At 37.9% G+C, this 22,241-nt stretch overlaps 1 protein-coding gene across 4 annotated transcripts in view; it reads right to left on the bottom strand.

The window, feature by feature from the left end:
* The window catches only part of 5-ht1 (serotonin receptor), a 212,671-nt gene that overhangs the window by 175,792 nt on the left and 14,638 nt on the right, over positions 1–22,241 (bottom strand). For 2 of the 4 annotated variants that reach the window (XM_076777103.1, XM_076777104.1), the window contains one exon: positions 8,941–9,123. The gene's annotated coding sequence lies outside the window, so the exon portion shown is untranslated. Of the gene's footprint in view, positions 1–8,940; positions 9,124–21,517; positions 21,747–22,241 lie in introns of those variants that run through there. The other 2 variants (XM_076777102.1, XM_076777105.1) reach the window with 2 other exon arrangements.

Raw genomic sequence — 22,241 nt, 5'->3', positions numbered from 1 at the left:
CAAAAATTTAAACCATCATTCGATCCTTAATGAAGCACTCATTAATGAATCAACGTTTTACTCGAAATATTATCCTTGCATATTAATTTAGCATTACGTAATTATAAATTCAGATAAAATTTATCATTGAGTTTAAACGTTTTATCGCTATTGATTGTTAACAAGAAAAATAAAAATTATTTGATGTAAAGTATTATTAATATATAGTTTTTAACTAATAGATGAATTACTCTTTTAATAATGAATTAAAATAAAACGATTCTATGTTTAGTACTTTACGTCAGATTCCCTTCAAGAATTCTGATAAAATCGAAATTAAAATTTTACAAATTATAAGGCCATTACCCACGTCTGGGAGCAATTGTAGTAATATAAATCATAAAAGTGAAACAGAAACTTACGGACGTTGATATATGCTACGAGCGCCACATGTTCTGGAGTACGTGTACACATATCTAGCGTGATTCATAATTTTTCCTGTGTACCAGATGTACACAGATTTAAGTACAGGTGGCAGTCGTAATCTAAATCAACGTTCGATGTTTCGATTTCATCTTTACGTTTTATAATAAATAATAAATAATAATTAAAAAATGTTCAAATTTTAATAATCTATATTCAATGATGGTGAAACTGTCTCTCTCATAAAGCTCTAGTATAGAATCTCTCATATGCCTGATCGAGCGTTGAGCGAATCTACTTGGATCCAGCGGGACGTCTGACCATGCACTATCGTTAACTACTTGCACGGTAACTCAAACCAGAGGAATCAACTCATTCTTTCCCCAAAGGCCAATTTATATTTTTTCAATTTTTTCAATCACACAAACTCCAGTCATTACAATGCTGTATTAAAAAGAAACAACAGAAGCATTTTAATGTTCTCTTTCCATATTCCTGCGATTATTGTGTTTCGTTTAATCAGGGCGACGACACTTATAATAATACTACAGTTTACGCTACAAATAAAATCATAGCGTTCGTTTATAGATTTAACATTATGAATTACATTGCTATATTTATGAGTTTTGAAGATGACTCTAAACGACAGTAAGATAGATCGTCGAGACATTTAATATCACTTGTGACAAGATAAAATACGAGCGTCGCCTGTTTTTGGGTGACGTAGCTCTTTGTGGATTATTCTTGTCGTTAGTTTCGGTGCGACACGGCAGTCAACGTGTTAATAACGAACATTAAAAGTAAACAAACGGCGATAATGATCGCGGCTGACAGTTGATGATTTAACGTGACGATAAATGAATATTGAAAAGCAATAAAACTCGTCGCGGTTTCTACTATAGAACTAAAATTAAAAAATTGTTGCTCGCCCGCTACCGTGCGAGGCAGCTGTCTAGGTTACCCTGACGATCGCAGCTGGAACGACAAACACGAAGGATAACGAGGAAAAACGGGAAACAAAACCATCGGCAGCTGTTGAGCCATCGTGTCTCGGGTCGTATCGTTGGCCACTGCGAATAGGATTTCGAACTTTTAACGAATAAACAGATCTCCTATCTGCCACCCAATACTCCCCCGGAATTTCGATGGAAATTCAATTGGAGAAAGCGATCATCTCGTGACAACGCTGCGAATCGTTCCGGAGATACGAATTCTCGCTGAAAGGATTGTTAGTAAAAAAAATTACGAACAAAAGATTCTAAAACATTGCAAAAATTAGGATTACTCTACGTAAAAGCTTTTCTACATTAGACTTTTAAGAACTAAAGCATTCGCCTTCAAAGTAGTACAGTTTGTCTCATAGACTTAACTAATTAAGATGTGCACAACCTGAGTACTTTATTAAGGTTCACGTAACAGCTTACTTTCTTTTTTTTATCAGGGCTGTAAACTCGAGTTATAAAGCATGTAATCTCACTACTTTTGGAACAGACCGCGTATAAAGCTTTTTTTTGTGTGAAGTCGGGTACAAATACTCAGGTATCGTTCGATTAATTTAGCAAAGGGATTAAGGTTGTTGCTTAGCAAGTTCTTGCCCTGATGTAGCTAACGCCCATTACGCGTCGACGTAAAAATACGCACCAGGCGTAAATTCCACGATTAGGGTCACCAGTAATGATAAATTAGGAGGTGCTGCTCTGCCACCATGAAACATTCTCCTGCTTTCCTCTAAGTGCCCCTTCGTCTTTTTCCTCGAATCATTCTCACTTTGTTTTACCTTTCTTGACACGCCCCTCTACTACGAGATACGAATTTTTTACTAAAATGAAACTCTTTCTGATATTTTTCAAAAATATCAAAAAAAAAAGAAGGATCATAATTTGTGCCTTCGTTACTCTCGCTATAAATAAAACCACGTTACTTCTCTATTCACATCATGAGACAGAGATGGATCATCTTTGTTGTATCGTTTACAAGGTTCTCGACTGTCCAATCCGTCTTCAGAGACGAATTCTTCATATCTATTGCCTGGCTTACAAGGTTCTTAACTCTTCAATTTGTTCTAAAAGTAATTCCAGAAGTGCAATCCAAGTAATTGAGAATACGTTGATAAATGGGAATTTTATTCGCAAATATCAAATATTAGTTGGATACCGTATCATGGTGGCACTGTTAAAAATGAACGAGCGTATAAAATGACAGAAGAAGTATTAAATATTTTAATAATACATCGCTATAAATTTTTAATGCCGAATAATCTCCTTTATAAGGTCGAAAGCACAAGGTAAATGGAATGAAGAATGAAATTGAGAACTTTCTAAATAATCTTCCTAGGAAGGATGAAATTGCAATTTCAAGATTCAGAACTGGTCGCAAAACATTTATCACCATCCTATCAAAATGTTTTTCACGAATGAATCGCTCTTCAATATTAATACTATCTTTACGGAAGTAAATAAAAAGCATTTCAAAATACCCCAGTATTTACAGTTTTTAACAGAAATTAAACTCTTCGGAAAACTGCAACGCGTAGATAATAGGCTACCGGTTCATTCGATGCGACTCCAAACAAATGATGAAAAGAAGCGAGAAAAGAAAGATAGAAGAAACATTTTCTTGGTGGTTTGAACTACCACGATTTCAGTCGTTCAGTGAAGAAAAAAAGAAATCAGGAATGTTCTGCGTTAAAAGTACGCGAACAGCGTGAATAGTCGGAAGGAACGGGCGCGCGATGCTCTTTAAATATTACAGGCTAATTGACTGGTCGCTGTAAAGTCGACGAAAAAAGAGTCTCGGGGCTCGCTAAAAGCAAGACTTCTTGAACGTGAATTCAACAAGTTAACAGTTTCTCTTTGGAAGACAAGCCTTCAAAGGTAGCTGCACCGTGCGAGATTCGCGAGGGATCTAGATAAAAGGAACAAGGGCTTTGCTGTCAATGTAGCCCCGATACCGGCCCTCTCGCTCATTTCCTCCGAAGGAGTATTCCCCGGAAGAAATTGCCTTGATCTTTCGTCGGCTCTACCCAAACGATAAGAAACACTTTGACCGACGAAATGTTTTCCAGCATAAAAGCTCAACGGTGGAACGTACATATTGCTGACACGGCCTTTGAACCAGCCTCGATATCGCGTTGACGTTGACCATCTCTGTACAAAGTATCTTCGAAAAGAAACGAATTCTGAGTGAAAAAGTAAGTCGAAAATGTAGAGTGACATTTTTTCGTACGAAGTCCCGTTTATGAAACAATACACGCGACAGTTACGAATAAAAATATTGGATTCATCAATTTTTTTTTTAAACCCGAGATCAAAAGTGTACTAAATAAAATTAACTTGAAATAAATTACTATTCTCGAAATAATTATAATTTATACCAATATCTGATATTGTTTTGTTCAACAGATGCTGAACTTTGCAGAATTTTGTTGAAATTGATTGGTGTAGAAATGCTTGCTTGACTTATGATAATCAGAAAATATTGGTATTAATTACGGTTTTAAGTTGCTAATCGTTTTCCGAGTTTTAAAAGTGCTGTGATAACTCATGTCCATGCAGTAATTATTCATAGAATTCTAAGGTATTCTTATACGCTGTTATATGTAAATTTTGTAATCGCCCTGTATTATCATTACAAAATCTTAATCGCGCAAATTATAGGAAAGCGTACGTGTCATACGAAAGTAATTGCGAGTATAAATTTGTGCAAACACGAGGGCACAACCGAAGGCTGATTTTAAATTTAATCTCAATATTTACCTCCCACTTATTGTAACATAATTTTATTTCTTTGCAAGGTTAGATTAGGTTCGAAAACAGCGTAATTTTTATTTCTTGTTAAATCTTGCCCTAAATCACGTTACTACGAACAACGCTAACTTTCTGCATTGATCATGACTTTGTTGTCAACGTGAGTATACGTAAACTAGAAACGTATCGATATTATTATTATTCGTTTCATCTGATGTTTCATTCAACTCTACATATCTTTTGCTTACGATGTTATCATCAATCGTTACGATTTTTTAAACAAAATTGTTTCAAAACCACGTTGTTAAATTACGTCGAATTTTACTTCAAATAATCTTTCGTCTAGAATATTTGTTATACCGAACGGAACGAGTTCTTTTTCAGACACTCTTTCGTATTCGAAATGATTGCGTCGGAAAATCACATAGAAACTCTTTCAAATTAAATATACACGAAGTTTCGAAAGAGTTACGCGAATCTGTAGATCGAACGAAGGAACGATATTTTACGTAGACCAATTTAATCCTCGAATTCCAAAGTTTGTCCGGATTGCCGAAGCAAGTCGAACGCGATATTTGATGAAACGTTTCGTGTTTTTCTTTGACTGCATAGCCGGCAAAAGTCGAGCTGGTCCCTGTATAGTTCGCGAATACTTCTTCATCCATATCGAAATATTTATCTTAGATCGGACTTTAATCTCACGATCTACAAAACTCCGGGTATATTTATTCTCGGACCGAGTTCGACGGGTATATTCGTAATTAATTTTATCCAATCCCCGAAATTTACGTTCAAAACGTTCCTCGAATTTAGTCAAACCAACGATTCTGTTTGCAATACGAACGAGTCCCGGGGCTAATTACCGGAAAAAGTTTCAAATCGGCGATGTTGTATCGGATTGTCGCAAATAGAATGACTAATTCTACAAACGCGTCAAGCTTTTCGCAATTTGCTCGCTAAAATGTACTGTCGGACTATACTCCAAGCGAAGTTAATCGAAAATGGTATGGAAACTAATATATTTTATTACGCCTTTTAATTTATTAAGTTTTCATGAATAATCTTCATAAAATTTATTAAAAATAAAATTTCTTCTTCGTATTATTTATTTCTTAACGCACAAGAATACTATCACTTTAAAAATAGTTTTTCAAGAAAAAGTATGAAAAAATAGAGGTTAATCTTTTACGTAACGATTTATGATTCGATCTTTCCAGGCTTAAAAATTTAATATAATTTATGATTCGGTATTTTACATACACGATATAATCTTCACTGTGGGTGTTGCAAACCTCGTGCCCCGATCGAGTTAATCACTGCAAATGAAAATTTAATCGAGCTTGGAAAGTATTAATTCGCGTGCGCGGATCGAGCGAAAGACGGAATAAATTCTACAGTCACGAGATAAAATAACGCGTGTACAGGGAAAATACGATGCTGGACGTGAGTCGAGATCACCGAAGGGATTTCCATTCTATTATTTGCTCTGCGTAGTTTACCTTTGTTTTCGTGCGATGTATCCGTGCGTGTACATATGCGGACGAAAATTTATACGGTTCGTCGCACTTACATAGTCCGCTTGATAAATGTTCGGATTGAATTTTCAACGAATGAAAAGAATTTTCGAAATTTTTCATTATTGCGCTTTGATCTTCTCAAAGTATTAGTTTACTTTTATTTCAAACATTTTTTTGTCAGATTAGTGTAAATGTCTCAAACATCGATGCGACAGTTGGAACGAACGTTTTTAATTGGTACACTATTTTTTATCTTTACGAACCGTTATCATTTTCGACGACAAACAAATAGTGAAAACATAGTTCTAGAATATATCGAATGGTTAAGTGGACTTAGCAAGTATGTAGCTAGTGACAATTCGAGTTCGAAATAGGACCAACCGGAGCAATTAACTCTGTATCCACCGTAAATAACGCGGTTCCGTTGATTTGATGCCAGTTAACAAGGCGCCTTTAATCGCGCCACGGCGGTCGAACGACGTGTCTCGAATGGAACGCTCAAATGGGAGCGCATAAATTTTCCTTCGTGTTTTCGAGGGCGAAGGTAAAACGCGAGAAGAATACTCCGTTCGATGCCAAGGCTTTTTCAAGGTTTGATGAGAGTCCATTTGTTTCGTTCCCCTTTTTAGCAAAATTACGGATTCTTGTTCGCAGCATTTCTACGTAAGGGATCGCTTCCACAGCGATCGGTAATAATTTATATAAGCTTTGAAAAAATAAATCGATAATTCGAAGAAACATTATCAATTTTCTGGAATTAATATTTATTTAACATTATTCGGCACAATTTTTGCTTTTGGGAAGAAAATAATACAGTGAACAATCAAATGAATTATTTCTGAAATTATCGATTAATTTCGCTGTAAGTTTACGTTCGTCACTTTCGCTCTAGTTTTCTTTTCTCTGTGAAACCTCGATGCAATTCAATTTTATGCACGATTGATACATTTTATCCACTGTATTTGTATTTTTTCCGTGTGGCATTTATTCAACAGCACGAAACAGATTCGAGTGTTTTACCGACGAGCAGCTTCCCGGAATGCTCGAACACGTTCCACGAAAAATGTTATTTTTTCTTCTCCGTTGCATCAAAATTCGTTTTAATATTTCAGAATAGCATTCGTAAAAGAAAATTGATAAACAGAAAAAACAAAAACGAATAATTTTTACGGTCGACAAGGTTCGGTCTACCGAGATTCTAAGTGTCATAAATCAGTGTAATAACATTTTGTCCACATACAACTTTCGACAAACCGATGGGAGATAAAAATCTTATTATATGTTTCTCCTTGAAAAATTTCCCGAGTATCGATTCGATAGAATAAATCACACGTACGAAGCGAAGTATTAAAAAACGTTCTCTGTTTTTCGAATATTTTCTTCCAAATTTTTCCACACATTTGTGCTAACACTGGCCAATAAAGTAGCGTCACCTGCGACGTACCCATTCTATTATCGCTTTTTTGCGGGATTAACATAGCGTAATACGTTTGCCTGTCAGTATATAAATTCAAGTACTTGCATAAAAACATGACATATATTAATAGATAAAGCAAAATGAAAGAACATGACTCAAAAAATTACTATCGTGCAAACTAAACTGAAATATGCCAACGTATAAATATATATCTGACAACAGCGTCTCGATAAATTAAATAATTTATGTCGTCTTCCTACGAACTGTACCCCTATATTATATATTTCATGTTCTTCCCTCTTCTTCTTGCGTTCTGCTTTGTTGCAGTGCAATAAATACGTTGAGCAAATAAAATAAATATTTCTGTGATGGGACACGGAAAATTCGGGTCGTTTTGCTCGAGAGACGTCGGCATTGCCATCTCTTTGACAATCCACAAAGACTAAACATTCAACAGGAATGTTATTTTGTTGTAGTAAACCGACGTTTACCGTTTGCTTGAATCCGACGAGCCTGGATTGTTTATGGTCGAATAAAGGGAGGGCGAAACAGTCAACGGTAATGTCGAGGACACAAAAAAAAAAGTGTTCCTGTGCTTGACGGGCAATGATACGATATCACAGCTCGTCGAACTCGACCCTTTGCTCTATGAGAACGTACAGATGTTTCCACTTTCTGTGAACGACCGCTCCAGCGATTTCAACTCGGATAATGTATGTCATTATTCGGTGGAAAAGAAATTCGTGAACGAGAATAGCTGACCTTTACTTGTTTTCTAAACAGAAATAGTAAAGTAAGAAAAGATATGTTGATGTATTAAAGAAGACAAAGCTTTGAGAGATAAAGAACAAGTAACAAGGAATGGAAAATCAGATGTCATCTTATTTTCTCAATAAGTAAATATTCTTGGGATTTTCCATCGAATTCTCGAAGTATTGAACAATCTTATTTGTTGAACCACGTTATGATACACGTTACGCTAGAATTGCGTACAAAATGAAACGAAGCATCGAGGAATAAGAAATAAAAAATAATGCATAGAAGTAAAGGTCAGTAGTTGTGATTCTTGTATGTTTCCAACCAACTAACGCGATATATAAAAAGGAATTAATTTGCTATTAATATTAAAAAATATATTTATTGGCTCGAAAAAAGTGAAATCTTAGACACGAGTAACACGACTACAATTTCTGTACCCGAATACTCGAATACCCAAGATTGGGTTATCCGTAAGCCCGAGCAGCAGTAATAATCCTAGTTCAAAGCATCACCACACATCGAATGTTCGGAATGGCCACCATTGGCAGACCACACGCGTCGATATGCCGTATCATTGATTGTCTCGCGTGTTCGAACACTCGCGATTGATTTCTTAGAACTAGCGACAAGACCAATGGACACTTATTAATACCTATGATATTAGCAAAATGTGCTTGACATTTCTCACAATATCGATGCAATTCAAACGTCAACAAAATTTGCTTAGGGGGAAAACAAAATCTCTTTAGGGGAGTTGAGGCCCCCTAAAGTAAATAATTACCGAAACACTGTTCAACACTGTACAATGACCATTTTCCTTATCAATGATGATACGTTATTCTCAATCGTTTGACCATATATAGGTACCGCGAGTCTGGCACGTGCTTCTTCTGCTTATTAGCGTTACCGTGCTATTTATATACAAAGGGTCGACCATTCGTTTGTTCAAATACACTCCGAACCAGCGGCCCTCGTCAAAACTCTCATAAAAATTTGACACGCGCAACGTTTCCCTGTATATTCAGTCAACCAATCTTCGTACCATTCATCGCGGCAGAAGTCACGCGCACGTGTACGTGACTCTTTCGTAAGCTCGTACCTTAAATGTCGACGCGGGCCCGATCTCTCAGCGGCAAGCGACGTGCATCGTCATCATCGCGCGAACGTCCTCTGCAGGCGGCACGACGCGGATCCAGAATGTCGTACGTGATCCAGCGACGATGGATCCAGCGATGCACGAACGGTTTGACGGTTCTTAACCGAAGGGGGGAGGTAGTTTAATCTAAAATTTTGAAAACAGTGGATTTCTTAGTTTTTGCATTTTCCTAACATTTTAGGTATACTATGGATGTAATCGAAAATTGTGTATAACTTCGTTAAAAAATAAATAAATGATTCACGTCATTTTTTTATGTTTTCTAACACTACGTATACACAGCGTCGTTAGGTAAATTTTATTCATAGATAACAATTAAGAATTTACATTCATTCGAATGCAAAAAGTTGGTTTACGAATGAATATGACATTGTTATTCGTTATGCCCGACTCCGGTGAACAGAAACTTTAAAGCAATTCTGCGCGTAACAACGTTCTTCGAACTGATGTACACGATATCTCTGGATGTAGTTAAACGGTTTACTTAAAACTTGGCACACGTAAAAAGTACACGATCCTGTAAAGCGTGAAACAAGATTATCTTTACACGTTGAAAACTTCTGTAGCTATTGCATAATAAAACCGTAAGTTTCTGTAGGAAATTGAACTCTTTCCTATGGAACTGACGCACGCTTTGGAATTTTTATTATGCTTCAAAAGCCTCGATTAACGCGTTAGTTAATCAACTGGTTGTTACTTTCTGATTCCCTGGAATCTACGAAAGCATATTACATGTTACCTTTCAAGTGGGATTCCATCAGTTTTTTACTTTAAAAAATAGATCAAACTCTAGAAATTGATTCGCGACAAGTCTCATGTAAATATCCGAAGTAGTTTCGGAGTTACAGCAGAGGTATCCTGTATTGTTCTTTAAACGTCGTATTTCGCGCTATACTGGCTCCAAAGGAGATCCCCCAGAAATGTTCATCTTACGAATCGTGTCTGGGGTTCATTTTAAGAATCACTACCGTAATATTTTCTTATTTAATTTTAAACGTGTACTTGTTAAGATCTATATTAACAAGAGAGCCAAAATAAATTGAATCCTATCGGTAGTTTTGTCAGAATGAATTTCGAAAGTTCGCGCTACTTTTGAGGGCGTCACGATGGTGTAACCCCTTAACGAAGAGCCAGGGTAGCTAGCCAGCGGCGTGCTATTTACATCGTTTTAGCCGCGGCCGCGCATTATCGGCCGAGACACCTGCCGGAAATACCATTAGCGGCCATTTATTTCTAACGAATACCGAATCACGACGGCCGATAATCCGGTGTCGGGCGCGTTTTAGCCGAGCTGAAAGTACCAGCGACCGGCGCGGCCTCGTTTTTCGCCGGGAGCACCGAGCGGACACCTCGGGGAGGATTTAGTATCTGGGAAAGGGGGTTGATCCGGGACCGTCAGGCTTTGGAACGAACGACGCTGAAAGGGATGAGCGAGAGAGAGGTGTGATAGCAGGTATTAGAGTCTCGCGCGCTGGCCTGTCGGTAGCCTCTGTACTTTCGGTGGCGTCTGTCCCTCTGGGGTGCCAGAACTCCGAGACGCGGTCAGTTTATCGCTAGACGAAGGGGCGAATTCTGAGATCATGGGAAATACCGACGTTTTATGACGGTTCTAGAACCATTTAGGTGGACAGCACTTTCTTCGCCACGTCGAGAAACTTTTCATAATAATTGTCTTAGAAGGAAGATTTCTTAAATGTATTTCCCACTCATTAACAAGCTCTTGTATCGACGTTTAAACAAAAATTTTAAAGATCCATGTGTGACTCTTTCTCTAGATTGCTTCTAAAACTTGGGTCAAACTACAATTGCGCAGAAAATGTATGGTCGAAAAGTTGAATCCTCCATACGGATGGTATATAGAGGGTGTTCGGCCACCCCTGGGAAAAATTTTAATGGGAGATTCTAGAGGCCAAAATAAGACGAAAATCAAGAATACCAATTTGTTGATGGAGGCTTCGTTACAAAGTTATTAACAATTAAATTTAAAAATTTCAAATCGTTTTGAAAAAATTATTTTCGGTTGCGGGGGTCAATTACAATCATTTTTGGTGAATAGATATACCCCCGAAATCCTACCCAGTTTGAAGAAAAAAATTCAGTATTGGCGGAACTTTAAACGTTAATAACTTCTTAACGAAGCCACGATCAACAAATTGGTATTCTTGATTTTCGTCTTATTTTGGCCTCTAGAATCTCCCATTAAAATTTTTCCCAGGGGTGGCCGAACACCCTGTATAGAAATTACCAAAAAATGAACACTAAAAGTTCTATAGATCTTAAAGGTTGATACATCTTACTCAACGTCGCAAGAACAACAATATCTAGTTTCTTTCGGTAACTTTTTACATCATCGCACCATTCATTGTTAGACGCAGCCATAAATTGTCTGGCAGCAAAACAGTGTTGGACTATTTGTCTTCGAAACATTCTTAAACAGATGTTGATGATAATAAATGAGTAACTACGATGTAATGTAATACAGAGCCCATGATAGACCAAAGTAAATTCTGCGGCTTTGTGTATAGAGACTATATACAAAGCCGTCGACACAATGCGGGCCAAACAAATCCCAGAACAAATATCGCATTATGCGCGACTAATGATATTCTTTGAACGTTTATGCAGGCCTGTGTTTCATAGCTTTGGACGCGTGTGATACGTAGCTTCGAAATTCTGCAGGTAGTGCGTAAACGCGTCAGAAGCAACGCTGCTCGTTTATTTTTATTCAAAACAGTACTGATAGAAGAATTAATTTTGTATATTAAAATAGACATAAGAGCAACGAAAAATATTATATTTCAGAAATATGTCATATTCATGACATTTTCATACTATTTTACCTAAATTTTAATGTCATGTGTGCTGAAAAATTATTATTCGTGTACCTTCAAAATAATATGTCGCTGATTTTGAAGATTACCAAAATCTGGGCGAAATTCAAATAATAATTCAAAAATAATTATTTCGAGCAATGTATTTCAATTGATTTTACGTTTTACTAATTGAGAAATTGTTATTCCAAAAATAGATTATTTCTTGAATAACTCTGAAAAAGTAATTTTAAAATATCGTAACGTGAAAGTGTCTCGAAATGCCTAGGTCTCAGAGTTACGTATAAGCGTTTCTTCTAGTCGGTTCCTAGAAAATTAGTCTGCAGTAGTTAAAACGACCATCGATCAGACCGTACGGCTATCTATAATAAGTATCCCTGGACTTCCTCTTGCCAACGGAGATTGGACTTACGAGGCATCGAGGTAGTCGTGACCCTTGCATGCTTAATTTGCTCAGCAACAGGTTTAGGTGTCAGGATCTAAAAAGTCAAGTGGGTGCGAGTTAGGTAGGTGAACGAGGCAGTCGAGGTTCGAGTATAAGGACAGTGAATCAATTTCCTTCATCGCTCTTTTTCAAAGTGCTACTGTCAAGATTCAAATGTTATCGTTAGAGCTGAGACAATTGAAACAATTTAATGGCTACGAATAAACTTCGAGTATCATTACTCGTTCATTGCTTTTACAGAAATTGCATATAAAGCTATGTAAAAAAAATTTAATGTTCATAAAATTTTACATCAAAATTTATTTAAACCATGAACATTTCGATGTTTATTCAAGTCATCTTTGGTTTGATAAAAAAAAATTATAATATAAAAATTGTATGATAGAACCGAAAGAACCTTTAAGTCAAAGTGAACATTATCGATTATTTGTTAAGAGTCAATTTAGTTTTATTTGGATGCGTGTGCGATTAAACGGAGATAAGAAGATTCACCTGCCCGAGATAGCGAAGAGAAAGACGAGGTAAGGTGAGCTCTGATACCTCGTCTTTAAATCCTCTCATCGAGTTCCAATTAATACGCGCCGCCAGCCGATATTCTACATTTAGATTGCGGACTAATTGGTTCGCGACGATTTAAAATCGTTGTCTGCCGGACTTCAAGGCAGAGGAGAGCCACCTCCGTTTCTCCTAATTTTCTTTCCCTCCCTGGCCGACTGTGGATTAAGGAAATCATCCTCTCGGAATGAAGTATTTGCGCCGCGATCGTTGGGTTAGAAGCCGGGGAATTTTTGTAGGCCATTAAGTCGGGACCGAATTGGATCCGATAAGAGGATAAAGAAAAATTTGTAACTACGTTTAATAAAGGAGAGGGTAGACAGAATCGGAAGAAATCACTACAGAGCAATGTAAAGTTCTCTTGATATCGAAGTATCGATCGAGCGCTATTGTGTTTCAATTTTTCTTCTCGTTACTTCGTTCTTCTCGAAATATAAGACTTTAGACTTCATTACAGCTTCTGTCAACTATCATTCTTGGAGTAGTACTGTTTTGATGAATTTCTTGGTACTATATTTCGCGAAATTCGATCTACTTTTCGATAGAATTATTCTTGGCGACTGTTCAAGACAATCGTAAAGCCCTCTTGTGAGCAAACATTCGAAGGGGTAGAGGCTACATTACGCCATTTTGATGACCCGTGGAAAAGAGCAAACAGGATGAAGTTTCAACACAAAACACAGGATGCGTAACGACACCTTACGTAACGCGTTACAATGGCAAATGTGGATGTATTTCTGGCACGCGTAGCTGCGGTGGATAAAGGTGACCCTGTTAACGACCTTTCTTAATCCGACGACCTTACGCTCTGTCGAGCGAGGGTTAACACGCTCGATGGACCGATGAATTAATAATCACGAGGCGAGAAGCGAACAAAGGGCCGACACGATCGCGTCGAGATCGAACGTTTCTCTTATTCCATAAGCGACAGGATGAAAGTCTCGTAGAGAAGTGGAAAACTCTCGGTAACTCGTCGAAAAAACGTGATCTATCTGAGAAGTAAGCTGTCAACAAGCAGAACACTTTTCAAGATATTAAATGCAAACAAGCTGACAATTAACGAATATAATTCTTCTAGTTGAATTATCATCTGCAAATGGTTGCAGCAAGATGAAAGATGACCACTGGGACAGATGTAATTAATTGTATTATAAGTATACCAAAATACAACATTCTATATAAAGAAACTAACTTGTTGAAACAAAAAATTTTTATCAAAACATTTTTGTAACATCCTTAGTTGTTTATGAGATATTCCAGATTCCTAGATAAATATATGAAATTACCCGGATGGGCAGAAGCAATTACTACATAGAACAAGAATGAGGATTTCTCTCTCGTCCATCGGATTTACGGGAAAATTTGAGAGAGAAACGAACCGAGGGAAACTCGAAAGAATTTCTCCAGGAAGAAGTGAGCATGTGCTTCTAATAAGGGGGTAATCTCAGTCTCATGGAAAAAGAGAAACAAGAATGTCTCTTGTTAACGAACTTCCGCGAATCTTTGGACGCTCGACGGTGCACAGAATAATAATAAACATCGAATAAAACGCGTCGAGATCGTTAGTTTTAATAAGAGAAAATGGACGATGTTCGCTGAAATCACCGCGTTGCTTGAAATATTATATTATTCCCCGTTGCAACGTCTTTCTCTCGCGATGTAATTAAATTCAAATAGGAGGCTGGTTCAAACAAGAGAGAAACTTTTCTTTACTAGGCAACATTATTCAAAATCGATAATATACCTAACTTACGTGTTTATTATTTTGTCAACTTTTATAGACATACGATTATTATTATATATTATAACATGGACTGTTGCTAGTTCAAACTCTAATGTTTCAACATTTTAAAACACGTCGCTACGTCACTAATTTCTGGTCAAATAATGAAATATCGCGAAAATAATAATTCAAGTTCAGGAAGAATAGTACAAATTTTGATATTTATATGCAATTTCTTTTATATAGCTCTTTCATTCTTTTCGTACTGTTTAAATTTATCTTTTCCTTGCGCGCCGAAAACGGATTCAAAGACGTTTTAATAGAGCTTGCGCGAACTACAATGATGAATTTTAAAAGTCTCATTTATAGTTGAATCACTCCTGCAGAACATTTTCATTTTCTAGCAGTCGAAGGAAGAAAACAGCGAAGGGAGTTGTCGACTTGTTAGACGTCGCGACGAACTTCCTTTCATCGCGACCGGGCATTTGCATCGTCTTTGGAAGAAGTCGAGAGAACCGCCCGAAGAAGTTTCATTGTCAGACCGTGGGGAAGCAAAGATCGAAACTTTTCCCGTACCCAGCGAATGGTTTTAACGCCAACGGTTGGGGGTGGCGGTCAAACTTAATCGTCGCGTTGAAAACTCGTCCCCTCCAACCCCGTTCGGGCTACGAAACAAACGAAAGATCGAGTTCCCAAAGGCAACGAGCCTCGACTTTCGTCAAACGAAACGTTCCCTTCAAACTTTCTGGTCGTCCAACAAACGTAAATAGCAATTACGTCGCAACGTATTGTCATTTCGTGGCTGGAGAACTCGTCGACGATCGGTGAAAAGCCGCAACGCCGCGCGAATGACCACGTTGTTTCCTTAATGGGAAAACTCTGAACTACATTAATGGGATGGATGTCGTTCAAACAACACAGGATATCGTTCGCGACCTCCCGTTTCAAATCCCAAGCGTTTGTAACCTCCTAGGAATTGAAATTTGCATTATTTCTAACGGGAGGCGGGATGTTAATCGTAATGCTGTCATCGTGCTACACGAAATCGACTTTCTGTTGGCTGTTTAGTCGGGGCCAAGCTCAAGTTTAGATGGATTTCGGACGGCTACGAATACATGAGAGCATTTAGAGTATAGGATCGATAGGAGAGAGACAATGTTATTGTGAGGAGAAGGGAGAAAAATAAAAATAACCGTAGTATACGAAGAAATAAAGAAATTTATAATTATTCGTATCAATAAATAAGGATTTGTCCAAATTTTTATGTCTATAATATATTCTACTTTTTATATTGCAAGCAAATTCCATAATTTTTTTCATATTTCTATTCATGCATCGTTTTAGTGACTAGTACATCAAATAATTTGAGTTGAATTAAAATTTTAAAGATATAAGTGCATTGTCTTGGAAAACATTTATAGATTGTATGAACAAAATATTAGTTTAATTTCACTCTAAGGAGTTTGCCGAAAGTTTTCCTTCTGTAAGGAGTCCGCAGGGAATTATGTTTAAAAGTTTTGGTACCAATTTCGAACCATTAAAAGGAGATCCACTGTTCTCAAAGAAAGAGGGACAAGTGTAAAAAGAAACAGTTGTTCAAAAGTATAAATGATCAACGTAGTAGAAAAGTTAAAATCGAGAAGATGACTTTTAAATTTCATCGAAGAGAGCCTAAATAAAAGCCTAAATGTTCAAATTTAATATCATTATTTAAATTATTTTTGACATTTCTATGATTAATTCTTTGAAATATCACATATTTTCATACTTCATACTACTTTGTTCAATCAACAGAAAAAGATTAACGCTGATGGTACACGATAAAGGATGAAACAAATATTTTTAAAATCTTTATTCTATATCTCTCACTGATGTGCAGCTATTCTCTGAGGAAGAAAAAGCTGCATTTTCTTCACGAGGTGATTTTACTCCCTAAAGCCGTATTATGGTGCCGACGAATACATAATGGATTTGTATTACGGGTAAGCTACTCTACTCGCATGCAACGTTTCAAAATTTTCTGATTTTCCGGTATTCTAATTTCCCTTGTGAGTACACGGTAACCTCGAATTGGATCGATTTGGGATTTCAAAAGTATCACGAGACATAAGTTTATCGAGAAAAACAAAGTTTCTCCACGAATATTGTTTTTATTTTATTGGATGTTGGGATTTTTGGACTTCAAGATGCTTTCGTATTTAAATCGTATATCGTTCGATCTCGAAAGTGACAAACAAAACATAAAATTAATATACCAAATGTACGACATATTTTACATGAAATTTGAATTTAAAAGATACGATTTCAAAAAATTATAAAATTTAGTATAATAAAAAGAAAGAAGAGAAATTATTTGTTTACTTCCAACATTTTCCATTAGAAGTTTCGACAATTAAAAATGATAAAATTTGAAATGCTCGAAAATAAATACCGAAAAAGTATCCGGAACAACAACGTCCAACCTATTTATTTTTATTTTTCGAATTGATTCCGCGGGAAGTGGCAACGTTACATTTTGATGTAACAGAGTGTAAATGCTCGAAGCAATATTTCGAAATGTCGGACATCCGAACCTGGCGCGGTTTAATGTCGGTAATCGTAGTGAGTAATCGGTGCTTTCTCCTACGTAACCGTTGAACTCCGAACGACATCGTTGCGGTTGCTGTCGTTCTAGAAGCTTTACAGATCGTCGACGACCAAGCAAGTAAGAAAAAGAAGGGGCACGGATCGAGGTCGCTTGAAAGAAACGGTAATTGCTTGATTCTCGCGACTCGAGCGATTTCGAAACGAGACGAGGAACCAAGTCCTAAACGACAACCATCGAATCACTTGCGTCACGGGGCACGAAAAAATGTTATGTTTCTTAAGAAATTATTATTATAGATGCACAAGATCCATAAGATTCCTGAAAATTTGGCTGGATTAAACGGCTACTCCATTTACTCGAAGTTTCACGTAAGTGTTTAGTTTTGTTCTTTAAGATCCGTCCCAAATAAATGGCTGGCCTGCTTAACCAATGGCCCAAATAACCGGAAACTACGGTAATATATCGTGTAATCGTATCGATGTACAGGGTGTAGAACGTAACTGTCGTCACGATTTTTCAAGCACTTCCGATAATTTGACGAAACGATGTTTCCAACAACAATTAATCAGTTTTTAGTCGGCAACAAGTTGTAAGATAAAATGTTTCAAAGGTAATTCTTTTTTATTAAGTCAACGTCATCGTTACTTTCTTAAATAATTATTATACAGAATACACTTTCAAATAATATTGGCTACTGTAATTTTGCTCAAATTTAACGTATTGCTCATTTTCCGATGGTAAATAACTGACTGCTGAATATCAAAAGAGTAATTAGTCTTCACGACCCATTTAAACTATTCATATGTTTGGTATACACGAATATTCAAACGTTGCCGAACCTTCCACATGTATTATGTACACAAAGTTCGTGTTTACAAATACATAGTACTAATGAGCGATTTAGTCGATTTCCTACAATGAATATATCGAACATTGCGTGTGTACCTATATTATTTTCTCAAGTTAACCTTAATTAAACTAGGAACTTGAAAATACAATCAATATAAAAGCTACAAGAAGCAAACAAAAAAATTATTAAAAACTATAATAGTACAGTGTTTTTAAATATTTTTAACTAACGACCTCAAAAAAGGAAACTCGAAAATATCAAATAATAAATCGTATATCACTGCGAGTTTCGTTCCTAATAATTTTGATCATTTTCTTGTTCAACATTGTAACTGATTGAAGAAACGAACTGCTCATTCATGCATTGATTTCAGTAAACGGGACAGATCCATTAGTATGCATAACGTTATGAATGTTACATCGATGTTTCAAAATGACATTACAAGTTTGTTCATTGTACTCAGCTACTTAAATTTATGACAATGGCTTCATAAATAATATATCCGATGGAGACAGGAGATTCACAGAAGAAGCCTAATCTGTTGCTATACATATATGTATATACTTGCAAGTTTATGCATTCTGCTGATGGGATCAGCATATTCTAATCAGAGAGCAACAAATCGAGATTTGTACAACGGAAAATTATTCGAACGAATCCCACGAAACGTTCAGCAACTTCCGCGAAGAGCAACGTCCTCTCCACGGAGGACAACTGCGAATTCAATTTGTCGGACGACCGAATCCCGGAATCAAATCTTTTGAAAATTTGGAAGAGGATCAAAACGACGAACAGCGAAACGATCGATCGCGGAAAATTAATTTCGAGCGACGTTCGATGGAGACTTTCGTCTATATGGTGCCTCCGGACGAAGTTGGAGAACGCTTTTGTCTCTTCAAGGCAAGTAAGAATTGATTCGCAACAGCGAGCTTTTCGAAATGGAAGGACAATAGTAACAATAATAATACATGAAACATCCTAATGCATTGATTCCACATATTTTAGCTATTTAGTTTAGTTTCAAACTTGTTGACAAAATTTAATAATGCTTTTTATCGGCAGAACTGAACGATATTACATTTGAAAATATTGAATATTAACATATTTAGTCCATACATCAAGGTTGATTAACCCCTCATGTAGATGTAGCATTTTAAACTGAATCCACCATGTTAAAGATTTATAGATCAACATCGGAAATTCATCGCTTATTGTTGTCCCCATTTTTGAAAAATTACCTAAACGAGATACGAGATTTCTACAGTTCGATGTGGCTTAGGCGAATGAGAGTTCCGCCAGCCTTGTAAGAAACATATTGTAGGAATTTGCGTTGGAACTTCTCGTGTAGCTTAGTAAGTCATAGTAGTAAAGGGTTACAAATGTGAAATGCATATTCAAGATGCGGAAGAGATAATGATGCATATAGAGTTTCAAAGGTCTGAGGGTGTTTCAAGTCAACAGAGTGTCGGGTAGCAAGGCTCAAAGCTTTAGAGACAGCGTTCTCTATAAACCGGAAATATGTTACAAAGGATAGGGTACGGGTGATTCCTAAGTCGCGTACTTTATTTTGCATATCCCAGTTCCTCGTCGTTAACGGAGTAAGGAAATTTAATAAAGCTTTACTTTTGACAGAACCGAACGATATGACATTTAAAAATGTCGAATATTAGCATACACCGATGATATTTAAAACCGAGTACTCTGTGTTGAAGTTTTTTGTTATCAATAAAACATTCGTTTGCTACAATTTGGTGCAATTCAAAGGATTCTACCAACCCCATCGGTCCGAGACAACCGATATTTTTACGAATTTTTTGCAAAAAATATACCGGCTCGTTTGAAACGATCGTTAAAATATAGAAAAATATAATTACGTTTTTCTCTCGACAGAGCCCAATAGTGCAAGATTTGCAAATATTATTATTCTTACCGTTATAATTAAAAATGATTAGGTTTCTCGCTACACTGATACAATTTAAACCCGAATTCAACCTGATGAAGATCTCTAGATTGTTGGCATGTAATAAAAATCTATAGAAATAAAAATGTTGAATAGTAGTGAACTTCGGTGAGACGAATTATCATTACAATTCGACACTGTTCAAATAAGTGAGTATTATTACTATGGTGATGTCACGCATAATTTTAATAGAATGTATATTCAACAAATTTTCTCCGATCGAGTCTCCGTTTCGAAATGGATGCATCGAAAATATTCTATGTTTCCGGAACGTCGAGAAGCGTTTTCTCGATAGTTTCACGTTCGTCGAGATTTTTCCAGCGGGACGCGAAATCCGAGAATGAAAGATTCAATCTGTCGTACACTGGAGGATTGACTTTTCCGTGACGGAGTGGAACGCGCGAGTTACCGGACGAATTTCGATGCGTGAAATTGAAACCCTGACTCGGTCTCACCTCGAGGAGACGAATCAGCCCCTGTCGCTCACTCGAAAAGCCTATTTTATTCACCTAGATGTCGATGGCCGTCGTAGAGCGCGTTCCTAGGAGCGAATAACCTTGTACAAGAACATCGAAATCACAAAATTAGAGGAAACTTCGTTTCCGGAGAGGTTGATCTCGATCCCTAGCAACATAGCGCAGAAGAAACGATTGTCGGGACGATCGTAAAGACACTTGTCCCCGGGAGTTTCCAATTCCTTTCCATCATCGGACATTCCCAACATTTCTGTAAGTAACTTTCCAACGAATACGAGTTTTCTTAAAATACTACGCAACTTGGAATGAAACAAACACCACGTCCGACTGCTTTCCATTCTTTAGATTCTTTCTTATTCTCGAATTATTTCAACGGGTTCGTTAACCCCTCGAAGATTAGCCCGTATCCTTGATAAGCTAATATAACTGATAAAGGGGTTCCATTCCTCGCAAACCGTCTAAGAGATTCAACTTTCGAAGAGACACGAATTTGGGAACACAATTCGACGTCCAGCCACTCAGCCTGTTGACAGGTATCATTGGCGGAATGTTGGGGCGTCGGTGAACGCCTACGATCCTCAGAAACTCGGGATCAGGAAGCAAACAGGATAATCCGAGAAGCAAGTATACCAGTACAGGAGGAGCCATGTTTGCCTCTTGGCTTCCGAAACCACAAGTAACGAGAATCTGGGTCGAGCAGGACCAAAGGTCCCTTCTTCCATTCACGTGCTCTAGACTCGTCTGAGGTCCTGCCCGACACACTCCGCCTTCGACGCTACCGTTTGAAACGATCGTCTAACGAGAAGAAAAGGGTACAACGACAACCGGTTCCCGGTCACTCGCGATTTAAAATCGCAGCAACGATCGCGGCCGCTGTGCGGGCCCGAGCAACAAGTTATTCGCCATAACAAGCGTACCCGACAGGCCTGTGTGTGCCGTTCACTCGCGTCGATCGCGGCGAAATCGATAGTGGAATCGAACTCGACGGGAACCAGCGTTTCGTCGAGTCGAACGACGATTCGATTTCCAAGCGCGCCGCGATCGTACGCGGATCTAGATAAGACGCGGTCGTGAGAATAAAAAGTGGACAAACTTTTCACTGATGAACCGGCGTGGGATGCACCCCCGTTGCGTGGTCAGCGAGTCTGGTCCAAATCCCGAATCCTCGCGAGAACACGGCGGAAGACGAGGTTAGGTCCGTAAGACCGTGCACGAGCGCGAACGTAACGCGATAACCGAAGGTGTCGTCGCGTAAACACGGCTATCGATATCGGGTCGAATCGAACGGAAACCGCACGATCCAAGAGCGACCCGATGGTCCGGAGTACCGTGCCAGTACTGGTACTGTGGAGTTTGTTATCGAGTAGCGGCGAGAGGGAACGGCGGACAGGGTGGTGGCAGCTCCTCTTGGCTGACAAGTAGACAGAGTCCACATCGCGCATGCCCCGGCTCATGGTTCGCGACCACCTTCACCCACCCTCCGTGACAACCCCCTCGTGGGAGAGTGCTCCACACAGCCGGCCACCCACACCGGCGCGGCTCGCTATCACGGAAAAGTATATCCATTCTTCGGCGATGTCCTTCCTCGATGTCGCGCGCGTAGACAATTCGAGATAAGTGAGCGAGCGAACATCGGTTTGTATTTATTTGCGAGCGGCCGAATACGCGATAAAACGATGCCCAACGGCACGCTACGTTGCATATCGATGACGCACGACCGTTGGCTGATATTCGATCGAGCGAAAACTTTGTTTCCTGTACGCGTACCTTTGAAATTATATTTAATTACAAATGAGAATTGAGCTTGTGTAACTAGT

Source organism: Colletes latitarsis, chromosome 11 (assembly GCF_051014445.1).
Source record: "Colletes latitarsis isolate SP2378_abdomen chromosome 11, iyColLati1, whole genome shotgun sequence".
NCBI classification, from domain to species: domain Eukaryota; kingdom Metazoa; phylum Arthropoda; class Insecta; order Hymenoptera; family Colletidae; genus Colletes; species Colletes latitarsis.
The sequence above is the reverse complement of the archived record's forward strand: the minus strand, read 5'-3'. Positions and strand labels throughout refer to the sequence as shown.